Source organism: Sciurus carolinensis, chromosome 13 (genome assembly GCF_902686445.1).
Source record: "Sciurus carolinensis chromosome 13, mSciCar1.2, whole genome shotgun sequence".
Classification (NCBI taxonomy): Eukaryota; Metazoa; Chordata; class Mammalia; order Rodentia; family Sciuridae; genus Sciurus; species Sciurus carolinensis.
In genome coordinates this window covers 58,249,643-58,268,869 of record NC_062225.1, presented here as the reverse complement: position 1 = coordinate 58,268,869, position 19,227 = coordinate 58,249,643, and the positions used below count along the sequence as shown (strand labels likewise).

Sequence of the window (19,227 nt, the reverse complement as noted above, 5' to 3'; positions counted from 1 at the left end):
GCAGAAATGGGAAAAAGGAATTTTAGTTTATGGCTGTTTCCATTACAGCGCTTGGCAGGCGCACATTAACTGGGGAATGAACGAGTGAATGTCAGAGCTTAGGCCGGGAGTTTTAAAATACAATACCGACAGAAAAACAAAACAAGGAAATGCCAAAGTCGGAATGCCGGGCACTGGGGGCAAAGAAAGAATAAAAATAATCCCCAACAGCACAGAATCCTCCTGAAGGGAGAACTTGTTCCATTTTCTGAACTAGCTTTCCCGCCTTTCCCGGAACCCTAATTTCTCGCCCACTCTCCCCTTGGGGAGACAGGTCAGGCAGGTATCCCAGCTTAGCGGCTCTGATTGGTCCGTGATGATTTCATTGTTAGGGAACATCCGGGCCTTTCCCCTCCCAGCAACACCTCCCCAGAGCACTGTACGCCCAGGTTCCTACTCCCGCGTGCGCCCCACCCTTGGCTGAAGCAAAACAACCGCCTCTCCCCAGCCCGCTTCTTGTCCTTGTCCGCGCTACCCCTTCGCGTCTCTACGCCAGAGAGAGGCGTGTATTTTCTCCAATGAGTGCCTAGGAGGGACTTTGCTAGCCAATCAGTAGCCAACCCCCTGTAATTCCGGGTGGGACTAGGCCTCCACACCTATAACTGGACAGCCCGTTGGCTCCTTTATGGCGCTTGTTTTACGCGAGGCTTAGAGGTCAAAAATAAGGGAGCACGGTCCTCGAAGAACGGGAAGGATCAGCACAGACTTTCTGGGTTTGACCGTTTCTGAAGACTAGCCAATCGCTTTTCGGATATTTCCCCGCTTTTTGCGCGTTCATTTAAAAAGAGCCGGTGTGACGGATTTGGAAATTGGTTCAGTGACGGACACGTAGAGAAAGCCAATGACAGAGGGTTCAGACTACCATTTGGACCAATAAGACAAGGGAATCGCTGGGCTCGGGCTCTGCAAGGCGGAGCACAGGTGGGAGTAATTTGACTGACGGAGGTCTCTACTTATGGTTGGTCGCAGGGCTGGTCCCTGACGTCCGGAAGGTAGTGCCCTGCAGAGGCGGGGCAGAATGAAGTAAATGGTAATGAAGGGTTGGGTCTCACTCAGTAGGAGGTGTTTGACGGATAGTTGACCTTGCCAATTGAAGGTGGTCACTGATGCCCAATGGGAAATTAGGAACTCAGAGGCGGGGTGTTGTGGGCGGGGAAAAGTAAGTACGGAGGCACTAGGGGAGCCGAACTGGGCGGGAGAAAAGAGATTGACAGGCCTATAAGCAAATAGGGAACCGCGACAGGACGCGCGGCGTCCCAATGGGTGGGTTATGGGGGCGGGGCTCGACGAGGGGCGGGGAAAGACGGGTTGCGGGGAGGGGGTTGCAGAAGGAGCCCAGCGGCTGCTGCTCAATGGCGGAAAAGCCGCCGGTGTTCTGACCGCCTAGTCCCCCTAGCAGTTGCGGGGGAGTTTCCTGCCGGCGCGGCTGGAGTCTCTGTTTCTCAGTGTTCGGTGGCTGGAAGATGCTCCAGAGAGACGAGGCTGCGGCGGAGGAGGTGGCGGCGGCCGAATCGGCAGCGGCAGTAGGGTGGAGAGAAGGTGGTGGCGGCGGCGTGAGGGGCCGGGCGGTGTAAACAGCCCCCGAGGCGGCGGAGGTGGTGGCCGAGACCCGAGGGCAAAGCGGCGGCTGAGGCAGGGTCGCGCCTCTGGTGGAAACCTGGGCTGAGTGCAGCGGGGGCTCTGCGGTGGGCGCTAGCGAGACGCCCTAGACCTCGCCTCCCTCGCCCCAGGTAAGGCCGCTGGGCGCCGATCGGAGGGGAAACGATTGGCCGCACCGCCTAGGCACCCGGACCGTTTTCGGGTGCCGCCGGGCTTCGGCCGAGGCCTCCGCCAAACGAGGCTGGGGAGCCGAACGCCAGGCCGGGCTTCTAGGTAGGCCCCTTCCCCGGCCGCCGCCTCCGCTCGCGGCTGAGGCTGGAAGAGGTGCGGAGAGGGAAGAGTTTGCTCCAACGCCTGAAGTCAGCTGCTTTCTCTGCTTTGCTTTGGTCTACTAGCATCTCTCAGTAGCGCACTGGGGCTACCCGAGACCGTGGCTCTTCCTTCCTTGCTTCTTGTCTTATTTGAGAACACTACCTTTCTCTATTTGCTTCTGCTCTACTCTGCGCCCCGCTTCACTTCCTCGTTAAATCTTATTTAATAGTGAAGTTCTTAATTGAAACTGCTATTGTCAGTACCCCGAATCAACCGGAGGCCCATTAAGAGTAGACTGACCAGCTTTGTATGTTAAAAGTTTTTTTTTTTTAAAATACTGTAAGTCTAACATCCTTAAAAGTAAGATTGTATCATTAAGCGTAGAGTGTGAAAATAACACTGAAGTAATTTTTTAAATGAAGGGCTTAGTGATGTTGGAAAATAGTTCTTTCTTCCTTTTTTTAAGTTGCATGACCTCAAATGTCAGTTTTAGCAGATCTAGGACGTTTGCCCATCATATTTGGCAAAAATACTTATTAAGCATTTGATAGCAGCCTAAATTCATCAGTATTCAAGCCCTTCTAAGACAACTTGGAAATTAAAAAAAGAAGACATGAGCAACTAGGAAACTGTTTTGATAAAATCATAGTTAAAGATCTTTTAAAATAGGCTCCACATGTTTAATGTATCAAAATAAAGTTGGCAGGAGTCTTGTAAAAGGATTATTTAGGAATTTGAGTGGTCTTAGTGTTATGTAGCTATTTTGAGAAAAACATTCTTTTTCTGTTAACAAACGTTTACAACTACTGTGATGTGAGAATTACTGAGGTTTATTGTGGAATTAACACAGGAACTCTTTTTATTTGAGCTACTGCATGGATGGAGAAATGGTAAATTGTTCAGGGAAGAAGACAGTGTAAGTCACAGTATGTTCTGGGAGTTGGGAGAAACATGCCATCAACACTGAATGTTAATAGATATTATTTCATTTACTTTTTCTATTGTGCAATATTATAGTTCCTACTGTTGGCCTACTTTTAAATAGAGCATTTCTAAATAGTGAGATCAGTTATTATTATAATATAGACTTTTCCAAGTGTATGGGCATATATATGTACACACACACACACACACACACACATATATATATATATATATATATGCACACACACATATAGTTGAAGTAATACTAACATGATCATTTTTTTTAAATGTTTTGGTTGGCCTCCCAAATGGATAGTGTGTTGTTACAGTAGGATTTTTAAAATTTAGTATTTAGGACTTTTTTTTTTTTTTTTTTTTTTTCCTTTCTTTTCAGGAATAACTTTTGTTTTAAACTTATTTTTTCAATGCCTTCTTTGTCCTTTTTTCCTCTTTTTTTTTTTCACACATAAAGTCTTATAACTGTTTCTGTAGTAGTTCTTTATGTTGCGTTAGCATGGAGTAGTATAGTTTTATTTGCGCTATACACATTAATTAATATTTCTCCATTTTCTTGCACATTATCCTTTGGATTTGTCAGTGTAGTGAATATTCTCTTAGAATTGACCAACAGAGCTTTCAGCATCTGTGTTGTTATACTGGGTGTCTGATTTCTACAAAGAAATCAGTTGAGAAAGCCTTTTGGGTTTGTCTAATGGTCATGTTCGTAAATAGTGTTGTATTAGTAAGCCACGTATTAAAATTACTATAGCCCTTAAGATTACATCATCTGAAGAAATGGTGTAGAATCTAAATAGCTGTGCTTCCAAGAACGTTGATTGAAAAGTTGATAAGGTCAGAAAAAGTGACTCTTTTTGAAAGTTACAACATTTTCATATAATTATATTTTTTTTACAGAGTCTTTTAAATTAGACTGTGATACTGATTTGACGGTATTCAAAGAACAGAATTTGTCATAGTATTACTTGGTGATTATGGAAATTGAATAAAAACTGTTTGAGCCAATATGGAAGATTGCAAACAAGCCCTTGTATGTGAGTTGGTAAACATTTTTTCTCTTAAGAGCTGAGGATTAAACCCAGGGCTTCATACATGCTGGGCAGTCACTGTCCCACTAAGCTCCCATCCCCAGCCCTAAACATGTTTTATTGTATAAGATCCTGGGAGTGAACGGTACTGTTTTCCCACACTAATTGGTGTTAGTTATGCATACAACCTATATTTTATGTGTATTTGTATATTATATGTAATTATTTTAAAGTATTTTGTGATATTACCTAAAGTAGAAAATAGTAAAATAATATTCTTACAGCAATCCTTCATCAAATCACTTCATAATAGAGTAATAAAATTAACTTTCTTAAAATACAACACAATATTTTACATTTTCCATGAAGTATGCCTTTCATAATTCACTGATTTTAAGGGAAATTAGTTGAAAAACAACTGATGGTATCAGAGTAATAAAATTTTTTTCTGTCAAGCATGGTGGTGCACACCTGTGATCGCACCTACATAGGAGTCTGAATGAAGCAGGATTACAAGTTCAAGGCCAACCTGGGAAACTTAATGAGACCCTGTCTCAAAATAAAAAATGACTGGGGCTGTAGTTCAGTGGTAGAGCACTTGCCAAGCATGCTTGAGGTTGAGAATTCGATCCCCAGTACCATGCACACACATACAGGAATTGTGCCCCCCCCCAAAAAAAAAAAATAGAAAAGAAAAAAGTTTTTTCAGTACAGGAAATGGAACCCAGGCCTTACACATGCTAGGCAGTTGGTCTACCCCTGAACTACAACACCAGCCCTTTTTATTATATTTCAAGAGAGGTTTCCTTACATTGCCCAGGCTGGTCTTGAACTTGCAATCCTCCTTGGCTTAGCCTCCCAAGTAGCTGAGATTACAGGTGTGTGTCATTATGCTTGCCTTCCTTTACTAAGTTCTTAATAAATTATCAAATTTTCCAAAAGTGTAATCTATATACTTCTCTCTCTCTCTCTCTCTCATTTTTTTTTTTCCTTTCTCAGACTAAACATTTATTTTTTCATTTTTTGGTTTTGGGAATCAAACCCAGGACTATGTGCATGCTAAGCAAGTGTTCTACCACTTAGCTACTGCAACCCTGTTTTTTTTTTTTTTTGCGGAACTGGGGATTGAACCCATGGCCTTGCCTTTTCATGTGCTTTACCACTGAACCACATCCCTGACCTCTTGGGGCACTTTATTTTTTCTTTTCAATTTAATATTTGATATTTTGATAAACATAAGCACTTTGCTTCTGAATGATAGTAAGATGCGGTACAGAAGAATTCTCAAGTAGATGTTTTACTACACTCTAGTGTGGGACCACATCTACAATATCTACAATATCTTATTATTGCTTGGCATAGCATATACTTTTCCTAATCATACTCCTGTAATAACTTATATAGCATCAAGAACCTAGTAGCTGAATCATCTGTAGCATTTCAGTGTGTTCGTTCTTATATTAGACCAAGATTTAATACAGTTTGTAACATTTAAAGCATAGTATCAATTTAAAGCTCTTATAATATATCAAATAATTTTTTTGTTTTGTTTTGTTTTTGTGATGCTGGAAATCCAATTCTTGGCCTTGCCCCCATGTGCTCTACCACTGAGCTACATCCCCAGCCCCAACATATTAAATATTAACTTGCTAAAAATAAGATGGATTCCAAGTTTTCTTTTGGAATATATTGAAATATCAATTTTATATTTTTTGACTTTACATGAATTTATTTCTTAAAAATTAAAAATCGTGAAGTTGAGAAACATTACTACATGGAAAACTTAGTTTTGCATTTTTGGAACAAAAGAACTTGGGGTCAGATATGTTGAGAGGAGAGTGACAACATTGGAGGCTATCTCCTGATTATAAGGAACTTGTCTTATAGAGAAGGGACCAATTGTAGTGCTATAGGGAGAATAACATTTGTCTCTAAGATTGTTGTCATTTTTGTCCATGTTGAATGTCCTTCAGTTCCAAGCAGTTTATTGAAAAAGGTACCTTGTATGATAGAAATAGGGAAAACTTTTTCTTTCATGGAAAACTATTAAAATGGTTAGGTTATCAGGTAGAATCAAATTTGTTATATAAAAGAAAATAAGACAAGTAAATAAGTTGTGTTTGATAGGTGGTACATACGTGAGAAGAAGCAGTTTTGGTAAAGGATAAGTATATTAATTAAAGGTCCAAAGGATTTCAAAGTATTTTTAAGCTTAAGAGTATCATCACTGGTTCTTAAATTTAATTGCCTTTTTTTTTTGATGGAGAGATCAGGATCATTCCAAACATTGAAAAGGGTGGTTAATAATTTTTTGTTTTGTTTTATTTTGTTTTTAATCCCCAGGCCTTTTTTTTTTTTTTTTTAATTTTGAGACAGGGTCTCCCTAAGTTACCTAGGGCCTAACTAAGTTGCTGAGACTGGCTTTGAACTTGCTATCCTCTTCCCTCAGCCTCCCAAGTTACTGGGATTATAAGCATGTGCCTATAATGTGCAGATGTTTTTAGTAGATGTTCTCATGCCAGGTGAAGTGCTGCACACCTCTAATCCAAGCTCCTCCAGAGGATGAGGCAGGAGGATTGTAATTTCAAGGCCAACCTGAGCAAATTAGTGAGACTATTTCAAAAATAGGAAGGGCTGGGGGTGTGGCTTAATGGTAGAGTGAGACTGAGTTCAATCCTGAGGCCAGGGGATGGAGTGGGGGGCTAGTTCTTAAGAGTAGGAGAATCTAGAAGGAGTGTCTGTGTATCTGAGCAGTGTTCCCTCCCTCACTTTTTTTTTTTTTGGTGTGTGTGGTGCTGGGAATTGAACCCAGGGCCTTGTGCTTGCGAGGCAGGCACTCTACCAACTGAGCTATATCCCCGGTCCTTCTCGCCCCCCCACTCACTTTCTAACTAAAGCATTCACCTCTGAGGTAAAGAACTGGTATCTCTTAAACACTGGTGGCTCTTTGTAGTTCACTGAAAAGAGGAAATAGTTTAATTCAAAACAACTCTGAATGACAGAATATATAGATCAAGTTTAGATTTGGAAAGTTTTTGTAGCTCTGTTTACTCTAAGCTCCAACCTACTGAGAAGTAAGAAATTCAGAATAGTCTAATAGTATTTAATTGGCAGCCCTCATCCCCCCATTATTGTTGCATTCATTCACTGTCTGCCTTTAATATGCAAGGCACCATTTCAGGCTGGAATCTGAACAAAAGAGACCAAGTACTGTCCTTAAAGATCTTAAATTCTGGTTACCAACACCACTTCTCCAGTTTCCATTACAGCTATGCTCCCTTTTGTGAATGGCTTAAAAGATTGAGTGGTACACTTTGGGACATATGTTTTCTACACTACATTTAAAGCTGCGATTCCTCACCAGTAACTGGGACTCCTGGTATGCCCTGCCACACCTTGCTGAACTTTACTAGTTTTAACAAAAGAAAAGGAAGAGGAATTTTTCTGTAACTGGGCAGGGGTTGGGGTGGGGGCACAAAGACAAACAAATCTGGAATATGTTAGGAAGGAAGGTTAAATACTGTTGTATTTAAAAAGATATTTATTTCACATTAAGAGGGGGCCCAAATAGAGAGAAAACAATCCCTACATTAGACAGGAATGAGGGCATTTAGAGGCTTCAGATGTTTCTGTTTGTTTGGGAGTTCTAGCAGCTACTCCCATACCCTTAACCGAAGAATTTTCTTCCTCTACCAAGGAAGGTTGTCCTCTTCCACTGAGTGTGCAGCCTCAGGAGGGACTCACATGGAGCTGTAAGGGAGGAAGGGGACACCTATCTAGGCATCCAGATCAACCCTGGCAGTCAGGGGGGTGACAGATGCTACAGCCAATTCGTCCTCACATCCTTCTGTCCAGTTCTGGATAGATGAATTTCTGAAAATGAGAGTGGGAGAAAAGGGATAATGAATGGGAGGAAGGTAAAAAGGACTTATAGCAGGTCTGTTTTAAGTAACTTGGGGGTGGGAGGGCTGGGGATGTAGCTCAGTGGCAGAGTGTGAAGCCCTGAGTTCAAGCCCAAGCACCACAATAAGTAATGACTTGGGATGTACCTATAAAATATATGTTGTCTTTTGTGTTTGAAAAGACACTGTTATTTCTGTTATGTGAATATAGCTGAAAGATTAGTGACTGGCCAGTAGTGTCTGGTAATAAATGCCACTGACTTGTGACTGCTACTTTTGTTCTCTGGTTGACAAAATTCTGAAAAATTATGATTGATAGGCTCAATTTGTTTCTTGGTTTACAGTACTTAGATTGTATATTTATCATTGCTCTGAATTCTAGAACTGCGGTGTATTAGTTGAGGTTATGCCTTTGATTTTCCTGTACTGTGAATTTTTGCATGAGATTGTCCTGTTGAACTTACTTTTGAAGCAGGTGCTTAGTTTCACCTTTCTGTAGCTTTCAGAAGGATGATACAATTTGGTAAAGATGTTTCTTCTTGAGTTTACATACTGCACACTGAATAAGCCTGAAAAGTCTTTGATCTTGATACTGCCGTTTACCTGTGTGGAGTTCTGCTCCCTTTAATGTTGAAGTTTGAACACTAGAGAAGCACGCCAAGGAAAGCATATTAAGCAGGTTTTATTTAAAAGTAGTAATAACACAGACTTCTCCCAGGAGCCATGGCTGATGTTCTAAAGTTCCCAGAAGTGAGCGCACCCTACATCTTTTATAAGTTGAGGTCTCTTTTGTTCTCCAGTTCTCTCCCCCCTTATCTCTCCTTCCTGTCTAGTGACTAGGCCTGGTTTTGTAGGTGAGATGTAAAAAAGTGAGAAGTGGATGGTGCAGGGAGAGGGCCAAAGTGATTCAGCCAGGCAAGGGCCCAGGGGGCATTAATTAGCAGCTCCTTGCTTACAGTCCTTGATAAAGGTAGGAAAATTTGATAATCAATGGGCTCGGGAGATCTTTGACATTCCATTCTCCCAGGGGCAGTCTCCAACTTCCAGAGGCAGATGGCTTTCTTGGCCTTCATTTCCTTGATTTGACCCAATCCCCTATTTCTACACTAACTGCCTGTCCCTAATTCTGGCTTCAATCTTTGATTTTTTTTTTCCCCCCCATACTGGGGATTGAACCCAGAGGTGCTTTACCACATCCCCAGTCCTTTTTATTTTTTATTTTGATACAGGGTCTTTCAAATTGCTTAGGGTATTGCTCAGTTGTTGAGGCTGGCTTTGAACATGCAATCCTCCTGCCTCAATCTCTGAACTGCTAGATTACAGGTGCATGCCACCCCTGATCTTTTGTTTTTAATTCTTGATAATCTTTTGCTTTCGTTTGTGCGTTTCAAGTAATCTTGATTGCTGCAGTGAATTGATTGGATTTTTGGTTTATGTATGTATTTATTGGAGTGTACCAGGGATTGAACTCAGGGGCACTCACAGGGGTCATCAAACAACATGCTAAGCAACTCAGTGAGACCCTTTTTCCAAATAAAATACAAAATAGGACTGGGGATGTGGCTCAGTAGTTTTTATTCGAATTACTCCAGAATAGTTGAAGAGAAAAAAATGTAAAATGAAACAATTTTTAGCTTAATATGTAAGTTTTCAGTTACATTCTCTTAGGTTTTGGATTTCTGTTTTATAAATAGTTTGTAAGGATAATACAGGTTTGGAAGAATTAGAGATGAGTTAGATTACATAATTCCTTTAATCATACATCTTGAATCTTTTCTTAGAGATAGAGTTATATTTTAGTTCTGGTTATTTTATGAGCTTTTGTTTTCTGTTGATTATTCTGCCTCTGGCTTTGCTTACTTGATTTTTATTTAAGTAAGGTTGATCATCAAATTTGGAAACAGATGGATACACAAATTGTTCATTGATCTTGTGTTACAGGATATATTTAAATAATATGTGTGTTTTCAGGTTTTATGATCAGCCTATTGAGGGTGAATTTGTGTAGTTGGATCTCTGTCTTGGTCCAGATTTATATTGCATGACCAAATGACAGAGCCAAGTATAAGGTATATTTTGAATATAAAGGAGTAGAGATAAGTGGTTTTAGAGAGTTGCCTGGAATCACATTAAGCCCAGATTTTTAAGACAAATGAAATGATCTAATAAGGTAAAAATAATTGTGATATTTAATTGGTTGTCAGGTGGTTTGGCTAAAAAGTTTGGGAAATGTTGGATAGTATTAGCTTCAGGAGTTTACTTGGAAGATGTTTAGAGGGGTTATCATTTCATGAACAGTGTGCAGTGAAGCATCTTTTCAACAGCTATGGGTAAAGCTTTCTTTTATTTTGGTACTGGGGATTGCACTAAGGGGTGCTTTACCACTGACTTATATCCCAGTCCTATTTGTTGCTGGGTCTCTTTTAATACCCTATTAAAAAACAAAACAAAACAAAAAAACCTTTCTTTTTGGAGAGATATGTTATCTTTTAAAATGTTCTCTATTCAGAATTTTGTTTGTTTCTTTGAGATTTTGTTTAAAACTCACTCTTCGGGGCCTGGGATATGGCTCAGTGGTAGAGTGCTTATATAGTGAGCACGGGACCCTGAACAATTTTCAATCTCCAGTACTGCAAAAAAAAGAAAAGAGAAGACAACTTAGTCTTTGTCTTCTGTGTACTGTTAAGATAATGTAATGACTGTTAGATTCATATTAAACTTTTTGGCTGCATATTTCATAGGTGATGCTGCTTCATATTCCATTGCTGCAGGAGGCACAAAATAATCTGACTGTGGCACTGTTAGCCGTGCTAAGTTTTGATCACTGGGATACTTGTGGGGACGGCTGCATGTCTCCATTGAGAAGGAACATTTTCCCTTGTGATTACCAGATAATCTGAGGCATATTTTGTTACTACGTGAATCCATTTCCCCTTCAGATTTTGATTTAATGAATTACTGATTTCTTTTTGAAGATGGGTCTAGACACAGGGGTCATCAAACAACATGCAACCCATTGGTCAAATTCAGCCTGTGCCTCCATGCACCCCTTCAATATTGGAGATCAATCCTAGCGCCCTGTGCATGCTAGGCAAGCACTCTTCTACTGAGCTACATCTCCTTCCTGGTTTTTGATACTGGATAATAGACCCAGGAGTGCTTGACTCTGAGCTTCCCTAGCCTTTTTATTTTCTTTTGAGCCAAATGTCTCAGTGAGTTGCTTAGGTATTGAGACTCCCCTCCCCCGAATCAGTGGTGAAAATATTTCATTTTGACTTTAACTTTGCATTTTCCTTTACTCGTGAGGGCCAGTAACAGTCTCTTATTTTTATTAGCCATTTAAATTTCTCTTTCTGAGTATTTGCCATTGTCATTTGCCTTATTTTCTATTTTCCTGATTTAAAAAAAATGACTAAATCTTATGGGCATAAATGTGGAATTACTTAGCCATTAGGATGTGTACCTTCCTTTTCTCTTTTTGGGTTACTGGGGATAAAACTCAGGGCCTCTACCTGGAGTAGGCCAGGTGCTCTACCCCTACCGCTGAGCTACATCCCCAGCCCTTTTTATTATATTGAGATAGGGTCTTGCTAAGTTGCCCAGATTGACCTTCAAAGTTGAAATAGTTTGGCCTCAGTCTCCTGAGTACTGAGACTACAGGCTTGTGCCTCCATGCCTATGTATTTATTTGTATGAATTGTGTTTAGGAGGTTTTAGGAATTTATTAGATTGTGTATCTGTAAAGGGATTATGCTAATTAAAGATTTTAATCTAAAGGCAGTTCTAATCCCAAAATATTTAGATTGAAGTGAATGCTTGAAAGGATAGTACCTGAATGGTATTATTGGGAGCGGGAATGGGAGGTGGCAAGGTGATTACATTATGTTTAAACAGTCCTTTGTCTCTATTTCTTTGCCTCTATAACATCCTTAGTTTTTTGTGCTTAGTCTTACTGATCTTTTGTCCACCCTAAGCCTCAGGATCCCTGAGAAGAGCCAGGCTACCTGGATTCTGTTCTAGAGTCAAAGATGTTCTCAAAAAGCGTTATTGGAGGGACTGGGATTATGGCCCAGTGGTGGAGCGCTTGCCTAGCATGAATGCAGCACTGAGATCAGTCCTCAGCAACACTTAAAAATAAATAAATAAAATAAAGGTATTGTGTCAATCTATAACTAAAAATTTTTTTTTTAAAGTTATAAAGATGGACTAATGGGCATAAGAGCTGCTTTATCATTAAGAAATAAATGGAATGATATAAATTCATTAGCGTGCCCTCTATCTGGTCTAAGCGGGTATATTTGGCTGGATTCTTTAAATGAAAATCACCAAAAGTAAAATTCCTGGAAGTCAAATACTGCATGAACTTAATAAATGTTACAGTATATGATAGAGGTTAATCAGTGTTCCAATAGATCTTTAGATCTCTGGCAATTTATTATTTCTGGGAATGTTGGAATAGCTGACTAGGGTATGCTTTTTTTTTGTGGGGGGGTACTAGGGATTGAACTCAGGGGCACTCAACCACTAAACCATATCCCAGCCCTATTTTGTATTTCATTTATAGACAGGGTCTCACTGAGTTGCTTAGTGCCTCCTGTTGGTGAGACTGGCTTTGAACTCTCGATCCTCCTGCCTCAGCCGTCCAAGCCTCGTGTGCCACAGTGCCTGGCAGGATAGCCGTTCTTGAAGAAGTATCTTTTAAGTTAACGTGTATTATTCAGTGCTTGCCAGGTGCCAAGGTCACAAGTTTGGGTAGGAGGGCATGAATGTTAAAAAGAATGTAAGTGATTGAATAGGAGTGGTGAAAGGGTGGGATGAAGGGTTGGGAATGGTATCAAGGAGAGAGTAGTGTTTCATTGGCACCTTAAAGGATTTGGGCCAGCTAAATTAAGACAAATTGAGTGGGAGGTGGGAATGAGTGTGATGTAGTTGAACAGTGCGGGGCCTAGGTATGGCAGCCGAGAGAGGAGGATTCCTAATAAGTAACTAAAGAATAGTTACTTTATATTTTCTGTTTTGGGGGAATTGAAAGCCATTACATCTTTTTGGGACAGACTTTGTTTTTGGGAAATCAAGCTGGGGATAATATGCAGGGTGAATTAGAGGAAGGAGAGATTAAAGTCAAGGAGACCAACTTGGTGGCAGGTAGCTAATCAGTACATTAGGTGATGATGTTTGAGATTAGGACAGTAGGATGAAACACTTTTAACCAAGATTTATGGAACATGTTGACTCATTAAGTAGTGGTGGGATATATATCAGAAGATTTATGGTTTTTGCTCCATATTCCATGAGTTGGAACACTATTAATACATATTAGGTAGATTTGGATTTAAAGGTGGTTTAGGTGTAGATTTGAAATTTTTGGTTACATTATATTTGAAAAGATGTAGCATAACCAAACTTAATGTTTAGAATCTAGGCTTAAATTCATCCAAGAATTAATTATAAAACTGATAACTGAGGAAATGAGATTGCAGAAGGTAGATAATGTGTTTTGGGTTGAAGGTTAATTATAATTTGAGGGCCCAGCTCCCTCTTTAGAAAGAGAGTAAAGGAAGAAGAATGAACACAAATGGTGGCAAGTGTTAGGAAAGTCAGCATAAGTGTAAAGACTTTCTTGAAGGGGAAGAGTTACTAATAGAGTTACAAATTATCTTATTTTGAGAAGCCTCCTCCTTAAGACCATATTGATGTATGGGCTAATTGTCCCAAGCAATTAATACATCTGTGTTTGAGTTGTGTGTTCCAGTTGTTTTCCCAGGAATACTGGGATTTGGGAACTGCAATGGCTATATATTATGAGAAACATTCACTATATGAAATTTTCTAGACACATTAGACATTCTACAACCATGTTCCAGGGCAAATTCTCTTCTTTGCATATTAGGACTGGGCTATACTGTCCATGTTCTGTCACATTTCATAAACTACTCATAAATACAGCACTAAAATGACTGAACAGTCAAGCCTATAAATAAACTTTCCTCTAAAAGCTTCTTAACCTTTACTGATTTTTCTTTTTCCTAATTGACCTATTTGTGATCAAGAGCTGTTTATCTAGAGGGAGGGGAGCACAAAGAACATCTAGAAGGAAAACCATGTAACCCTGAACTTTTTCACTTCCTTCATAATTGAAAACTCCTGGGAATAGGAAAAGCCGTTATTTATTCCTGGGCTGCTTTACCGAAGTTAAAAAGGTGATATCTGCCTGTGTTTGAAATCAATCTTGTAGAAAAATGACCAAGCATAAAATCATGATAAAGTTCCACATAGTTCTGTATTTTTTTTTATTATTCAGGTTGATAAATTGGAAACACGAATTCTCTCTGTTCTCAGCAACATTAACTGATAAAATTTAAGTAATCTGGCAAGGGAAACCTTTAATAGACCTATGCTGATGTGTTCTGTAGCCTAAAACTACTTTCTTTAGACTTTGTCCAAATCTATTAAAACTCATAGTTTTAAAAAGCCATAAAAAGCAATTAAAAACCACAACAAACTCTAATGACAAACACAACATGCATGGATCTCAAACATTATGAAAGAAATCAGGCTCAAAGGAGTATGTTTAATGTATATTTTCACTTACATGAAGTTCTAGAAAAGGCAAAACAACTCTGGTGGAGTAAGCAGAACAGTGATTGCCCTCAGGAAGGGATAGGGAGATTGACTTCAGATGGGTAGGAATGGACTTCTGGAGTGAAGGAAATGTTCTGTTTATTTGGTGGTTACACAAGATGTATATTTGTGAGAATTCAAATCATATACATAAAATGGACTGTTGTATGTTAAAAAGCAAAACCAAACCACAAGGTGTCTTTTAAAAACAGGGAGAAGTTGGATAGCAAAATAGAGCTTTATGGATTGAATTCACATTCAACAGTCTGAGATTTTCGTAGTGAACATTTTATGCTGATGACACCCCTTTTATGTCTCTGACAGGGAATATACATCAGAGAAGGTAATTCAGATAAATGCACTGATTTCACTGAATTTTAAATATAAGCAATCACACACACACACACATATATATGTATATCCTACACACACACACACACACACATATAAAATCTGACCGAAATGTTTTGATAAAACCTAGGCTGGGGAGATAGCTCAGTTGGTAGAGTGCTTGCCTCGCAAGCACAATGCCCTGAGTTCAATCCCCAGCACCGCAAAAAAAAAAAAAAAAACCTAGTTAAGAGCTGGGCACTGATGCACTGGTGGTGAACCCCTGTAATCCCAGTGATTGGGAGTCTGAGACAGGAGGATCCAAGTTTGAGGTCAACGTCAGCCACTTAGCAAGACCCTCAACAATTTTGTAAGACCTTGTGTCAAACAAACAAACAAAAACCTAGTTAGTAGGTTTTTTTTTTTTTTTTCCTAATTTGATTTCAGAAGTTGAAAGGATTTTAAAAATGAAAAAAAAAAAATTTAAATACAGCCTAATTTAAAAACTTGAGAGTTCAAGATGTTATATTCATAGGATGGTCTACCTAAACATCAGATGATTTCTCATTCATCGATATAATTTGTTGTATTAGTCTTTTTGTCCTGGGGGGTTATATCCCGAGGCACTTTTACAATTGAGCTACATACCCACAATCCTTTTTATTTTTTTATTTTGAGACAGGATCTCGCTAAGTTGCCCTGGCTATCTTGAACTTTCAGACAACCTCCCAAGTAACTGGGATTATAGGTGTGTGCCACCTGCTCCTGTGCCTGACTGAAATTATTGGACTATAAAAGGAAGTAGAAAAGCAGAGTTTGGTGGTACTCACCTCTAATCCCAACTACTTGGACAAATGAGGCAGGAGGATTTCAAGTTTAAGGCAAACCTGAGCAAAATCTGTCTTAAAATTTTAAAAATACACAAAAAGATCTGGGAATGTAGAATATCCTAGAGTTTAAATTCCAGTACCACATGCATAAATAAATAAAGTCCAATTGTTTACTGTCTTAGTATTGTCCTTTCTGGGTAAAATTTTTCCTCAATATGTGGTATATCTGTTATATGTAGTTTCTGGTTTATTTCAGGGACATTTTCTTATAGTTTTCAGAATTTGTTCTGTTACCTTGCATTGGTTTCCTTTTTCTTGTGATTCTGTTTTATCCTTTTTGTTTGTTTGTTTGGTACTGGGGATTGAACCCAGGGTTCTATGTATACAAACGCTACCACTAAGCCACACCCCAGTCTTTTTTATTTGATTTTTGAGATAGGACCTACTAAATTCTCTGGGTTGTCCTTGAACTTGGAATCCTCCTGTCCTAACCTGAATAATTAAGATTATAGGTTTGTGCGCCACCATGCCTGGCTTTTGATTTTTAAAATTTGTTTCTGTTTTCTCTTTCTCATTAAACTTTATCAGTTTGTTTGCTTCTTATGTTCTCTTGCTTTGTCTTTGTTTATGAAATCATTTTAAAGTTTTTCTTTCCTAAGTTTTTTTCACTCTTCAATTTTTTCTTTAATACCTACTTTTTAAAAGTTCTAATTTTGATGTTTTTCTTTTTTTTCACTTTTGTGGTGGGGTACCAGGGATTGAACTCAGAGGCACTCGACCATTGAGCCACATCTCCAGCCCTATTTTGTATACATAGAGGCAGGGTCTCACTGAGTTGTTTAGCACCTCACTTTTGATGAGGCTGGCTTTAAATTCTCAGTCCTCCTGCCTCAGCCTGCTGAGTTGCTGGTATTACAGGCAGGTGCCACCTCACCTGGCCTTTTGTTACTTTTTTTCATTTCTTTTAGCATATTTTAACTACTTTTTTTTCTTCCTTGCTAAGTTGCTGAGGCTGGCCTCAAATTTGCAATCCTCCTGCCTCAGCCTCCCAGATCTCTGGAATTACAGCTGTGTACCACTGTGGGTGAGCTACGATAGTTGTTTTTCATTTTTATGGAAAAATTTCCTGAACTTTTAGGAGGATAGGATGGGTATGGTCTTTTGCAACTCAGATTCTTTTCCAGCAGTTTCTCTTTCTGTGAAGATTTTCCTACCAAGGGCACTTTTGTTTGTTGTTAGAGTTTACAGGACCTAAATTACTTCAGACTTTATTGTATTAGGGTCCTCTTGCACTGTCTTACCTCTTGGGTCTTACAGAATTCCTTCTCAGTTTTGGTTTGTTACTAGATTTTTGGTTAGTGATGTTGGGAGTTTGCCTCAGCTTGGGATCTTCAGAAACTTATTTGATTTCCTTCTGCTTTTTTTGCATCAGTACTTAATACCACTCATGTCCTAACAGCAGTTGGTGGTAATGGGGGTGAGTAATGGCTTTGTCACCTAGATGTGGTAAATATTGTGCATGGTCTGTCTGTTTGGGCAAAAGATATTTTAAAACTATCCTATTGCCACCACTACCTTCTTAGAATGTTCTGCCAGAGAATATGTAATACGGCTATTTCAGTGAAGAATATGCACATTCTGCCCATAAATATTTTTCCCATGTTGTTTTGGAAGCCATTATCTGCATAGGTAGGATAAGTAAAACAGAATAATATTGGAGATTTGGCCTCCGGATAAACTGCAGATGGATATTGGGGCTAAGTTTTACATAAGTTAGGTAGACTTCAGTGACCTCAGTGACCTAGAGCCTAAAGAAGCCAAAAGGTTTCTATACCACCATCCACTTACACTCCCAAAGCTACTGCTTTTTTTTTTTTTTTTATCACTTAAGTACAATGAAGGACATATCTACCAGCCCCAGGAGAAAGATTATTATCTGGAGAGCTTTTAACCCAAGTATGAGAGTCAGGATGGTGGTTAAAAGATCTGACTTTGGAATTGGACTGCATGAGTTGGTATCTTAGTTTTGTGTCCTTGGCAAGTTTCTTGATCTCTGTATTTGTTTCCTTGTTTGTAATGTGGCTATAATAGTCCCTTCCTCATAGGATTTTTGTGAGAATTGAATGAGTTAATGCTTTTAAATATGTTAGAACAATTCCTAAGAAAGAATAAAAATACAAGGGCTGGGGAGATAGCTTAGTCGGTAGAGTGCGAGGCCCTGGGTTCCAACCCCAGTACCGCAAAAAAAAAAAAAAAGAGTAAAAATATAATAATCGTCTATTGCTCAAAGTTGCTCCATGGTGGTTCTATCTGATAGGATGCAGAACTATTTGCAGCATTTGACGTAGTTGACCACTTCCTCCTCTCAAAACACATTTTTCTTTTCAGGAGTACCATTCTCTTGGTTTTCCTCCCACAACTCTGGTTTCTGATTCTCAGTAACCTTTAAAACTGCATCTTTTTCATCTTCTGACCTTTAAATACTGCAGAGCTCTAGAACTTAATTCTTTAATTCCTGCCCCTCATCGTTCCCCCTGCTGGTACCAGGGATTGAACCCACTGGTGCTGAGCTAATCCCTACATCCCCAGTCTTGTGTGTGTGTGTGTGTGTGTGTGTGTGTGTGTGTGTGTGTGTGTGTGTGTGTGTAGTGCTGGGAATAGAACCCAAGGCTTCATGCATATCAGAGAAGCATTCTACCACTGAGCCACATCCCCAGTTCCCTCAGTCCTTTTTAAATTTATTTTTAGACTGAGCCTTGCCAGGTTGCTCAATACTTATGCCTCAGCCTCCAAAGTCACTGGGATTACAGGTGTGCACCATCATGCCCAGCTAGTTTCTTTTCTTTTTAAATTACACAATCTTTCTGCTCTTAGGGGACTTAATTATCATCTAATGCACCCAGATATATATCTTCAGCCCCGGTCTCATTCCCGAGCATCATATTCCTAAATCCCACTGCCTGGGGTAACTCCACTTGGATATGTAATAGTCATCTCTAATGGAACATGTGCAAAACTGACCACCCGACGTGTATCATGCCTCCCACTTTCTTAAGTTGTTCTAGTCCCAGGTTAAATCTGGTCTTCTTAGGCGAGATTTAGCTTCTTAAGCTTCTTAAAGGCAGATCATATTTTCATTTTTGTTAGTCTCTAACTAAAATTTAATGTTTTCTTAAATTGATTAAATCACAGTAGTATAGCAATACTTTTTGACTTTTCTTCAGGAAACAGATATGTATGTATCATCATAGTTGTTGCAGGAATCTCAAAGTATTGTTAAACTCATCACCTTCAGAGTTATAGTACTTTATTAGACTTGCCACTGACTGTCATTACTGTGTTAATGAAGAAGATAATAGTTTCTTCTGGGTTTCATACACTCACACACACGTTGTTGCCTTGATTTTAAATTTCTGGGCCAATGGAAAGGCTCAGAGGTGGTAGCACTTGCTTGATATGTATGTGTTCCTGGGTCTGAGCCCCAATACTGGAAGAGAAAAAAGAATTTCTAAGTATGTTTTTGAGTTAGGGAGAAAAAAAAAATCTAAAAATTATTCTCATACCCAATATCTTACATATAGATCAGTTTCTCAAATCTGATCTGAATTGATTTGTTTTCATAAT

General features: G+C 39.4%; 1 protein-coding gene across 2 annotated transcripts in view; it reads left to right on the top strand.

Moving 5' to 3' along the window:
* The first annotated feature begins 1,355 nt into the window (after positions 1 to 1,355).
* Positions 1,356 to 19,227, top strand: part of Ppm1b (protein phosphatase, Mg2+/Mn2+ dependent 1B) — a 75,151-nt gene continuing 57,279 nt past the window's right edge. For both annotated transcript variants that reach the window (XM_047522323.1, XM_047522322.1), the window contains exon 1: positions 1,356 to 1,769. The gene's annotated coding sequence lies outside the window, so the exon portion shown is untranslated. The remainder of the gene's footprint in view (positions 1,770 to 19,227) is intronic.